This window comes from Durio zibethinus, chromosome 7 (genome assembly GCF_047325235.1).
Source record: "Durio zibethinus cultivar Kanyao isolate XHJ-2024 chromosome 7, ASM4732523v1, whole genome shotgun sequence".
NCBI classification, from domain to species: domain Eukaryota; kingdom Viridiplantae; phylum Streptophyta; class Magnoliopsida; order Malvales; family Malvaceae; genus Durio; species Durio zibethinus.
Genome location: NC_143168.1, coordinates 27,320,085 through 27,323,232, shown reverse-complemented (window position 1 = coordinate 27,323,232; position 3,148 = coordinate 27,320,085). Strand labels below are relative to the sequence as shown.

At 35.0% G+C, this 3,148-nt stretch overlaps 1 pseudogene across 1 annotated transcript; it reads right to left on the bottom strand.

Annotated features, from left to right (window-relative positions):
• Positions 1–841: 841 nt before the first annotated feature.
• LOC111277272 (E3 ubiquitin-protein ligase ATL6 pseudogene) lies at positions 842–2,184 on the bottom strand (annotated as a pseudogene). The gene has a single exon (XR_016343740.1). The product of XR_016343740.1 is annotated as an E3 ubiquitin-protein ligase ATL6 pseudogene (transcript).
• Between the last annotated feature and the right edge of the window lie 964 nt (positions 2,185–3,148).

The following is a 3,148-nucleotide window of genomic DNA, read 5'->3' as shown; positions in this document are numbered from 1 at the left end:
GCTGAAATGCTGGCCATGGAAACCCAAAAAGGCAAGCGAAAAAAAAAAGTGAACTGTCAAAGTTCACCAACTTGCAAGCTCTATTTCAGTCTGATATGAAATTTCTTTCCACGTTGTCAAAGCTGAAAATGACCTGCAAGTTTTGAATCAGATTCCATACACACTTGCAAATTTTATTACAAAATTGTAAATTGATGGAATTTCAGGGAAAACCAATGTTCACCAACAATGAAGAGTTGAAAACAACCAGTCTTCTAGAACTCAAAAAATCAAAAATTGCCGGCAACAATTTTTCTTCACTATTTTTCATTTCTTCCAAAGCTTTGTTAGTGCTTATCCAATCCTTGTCCCGTCAAGTGCAGTTCAATTGGAATTTTTGCTAGAGGTCTATGTCACATTCTCCCTCAAATTCAAATTTGACTTTTGCTCGCTCACGATGCAGCTTCCAGGAAATCATGAAAGAAATTTCAAAACATACATTGTAGGTGGCAGTCAAAATCAGATGTACAAGATTCCTTTCCTTTGATCATTCAAACTCTACAACACCAAAGAAAAACCCATGCAGAAAATATTTAACTCAAAACACCTTGCTTTATTTTCTTTCCTTTTTAATTACAGTAAAATTTGCTAACTGACCTGTTCAAGACTTTGCTTAAATTAAAATACAAAATTATGAAAACTAATTAAATTTTGTCCACAAATATTATTAATTTCAATAATTAAAATTTAATATCGAACAATCTCTAATAAAAAAAATTTTCACCCTTATGTATACAACTCTGGAAAGATCAATTTCCAATCGACTTGGTCTAATATGATTGTGATCTTACACACATTGCTCTTGAAAATCAAATTGAAATCAATAAACCAAAAAATTTACTTAAAAGGACAAAAATGCATAGATAATGTACATATCTACACAAAGCTATTGACTTTTAAGTCGAAATTTAATTTATGGTATTAATAAACTTTTAAAATTGTAGGAAGAAAAAATAAATGTAATTAAACAGGAGGACGGCTTGAGTCACCCGGTCCAATCGGCAAACTTGAGGTGCCTTCGCCATCATTGGCCGCCACCTTGGGTGACTTCATGGAGGATGCTCTACTAAAAAATGGTGGTGTTATACTAAACACCCACCGGTCCGACTTAACTCCCCGGTCCAACTTCTCGAGCCGCCAGAAAGACTTTCCTCTACTACTTCCAGCGTCTTCTCCGGCTCGAAATCCTTGCCGCGAACTGCTTTCCCTAGGCAACACCAAGCTTGTTGCCCGGTTCAACTTCCGGTTTATTAACTGCTTTCGAACATCAACTGGTAATCGCAAGGTGAACCGGTCTGTGTTCTCACCCGGCTGGACCAAAGAGTGTCCGGTCGAGTGAGACCGTGGAAAGAAGAGTTTACGTGCACGGCTTGATCTTGATCCACGTGTACGGTTCCTATTTAGAGTTTGGTTCACGTCAATTACTTCAACCTCTGGAGCAACTTGATCCTCCACGTCACAGCTGACGTTATTAGTAGTTCTTCTCCTTTCTTGTTCCGTTTCCGAGTCACTGCCGTCGTTTTGAGCCTCGAGGTCTAACTCGGTGGCGGTGTCGTTCAACTCAGTGGGTTGACCCGCTGGAAGGTCACCTGGTTGAGGAGCGAGATTAGCTCTACAAACAGGGCAAGTAGTATGAGAAGCCAACCAAGCGTCGATACATTCAGGGTGAAAAACGTGGTCGCATTTGGGTATTAAACGCAGCGTTTCGTCGTCTTCGAATTCATTCAAACAAACCGCGCATTCTAAAACTCCTTTACCTATCTTGTGAACCTTAACTTCGGAGTAAACCATGGTGGGAAAAGTCTCGATCACCGACGCATCAAGTCCACGCATACCACGACGCGAACGACCGCCTGCACCGTTGACAGGGCGGATGCTTCTGTTGGAGTTGGCGTCAGAGCAGTTCCGGATGTAAATCGAGAAAAGACCCACAAAGAACAAAGCAGCAATTAAAACGACAACGATGACGGCCATGGAAGGGCTGAAACGCGCGTAAGGGTAACGCTCGTCGTTTTGGCTGGTGGTTTGAGCGGCTGAAGGAGGCGGTGCGAGGAGGAGGAAGAAAAGAAGGGAAATGATTCCATGCTTTGCGGTGTACGACATGGTAAAATGATGGGCATTTGAAGAATGGGAGAGTAAGGAGAGACGAGTAGGGGGGGTTTTAAATGAGAGATGAATGAGAGAGGTGGGGTCCACTTTATTTAATATTTTAGAGTTGGGGGGTCAGACTTGGTGAGCCACGTAGGATTGGGAAGGTTCCAAGGAAAAACGGAACTTTGAAGAATTTTGGGATTGAAGAAGTGACAATTGCATAATTAATGCAAAACAAAGGCATTTAGGCTAAATTGTATATTTTATATTTAGTTTTTTATTGCTACATTATATGAATGTTTTATTCATAATTTAAAACTTTGATTTTTTTAATTTGTAATAGTTTGTTGTTTCAAATTTATCCATACACCAATAATTTATTTTTTGAATTTAAATAAAATGTCATTATTTTAATTAGATTTGACAATTATGTTATGTTTTTATATTATGTAAAATATTAAAATTAGTATATTTATAATGTGTTTTATATAAAAATTATTTATCATAATTTATATTGATACAAAAATATAAAATATATTTTTTTATTAAATTTATATATAATTATTATTTAAATTTTAAATCATATCATTTTTATATTTTTTTATTTATATTATATTTGAATTGTATTATTTTATCATATTTTAAATTATTAAATTTAATTTTAATGGACATATATGTAATAAATTTTATCAAAATTTTAACTATATTTTAATACACGGATGAATCAAAAGATTAAAAATAATAAAGAACAAAATTTTTAGGTCAATAAAAAAATACTTTGCCAAAAAATCACAGATCAATGGTGGAATTTAATTTAGTAAACTAGTAGTTATAAAAATCAATTACTAGACTATACTACTATACTTGTTTTAGGCTTTTAGGGCTCTATAAAATAAAATAATCATTATCCATAGCAATTAATTGCTCTACTAATGATAATTTAATAGTTATTATATCAAGTTAAACTAATTACGTGTCTTACGAGGTGGACTTGTTTCAAATAAAAAATTTCTTATAT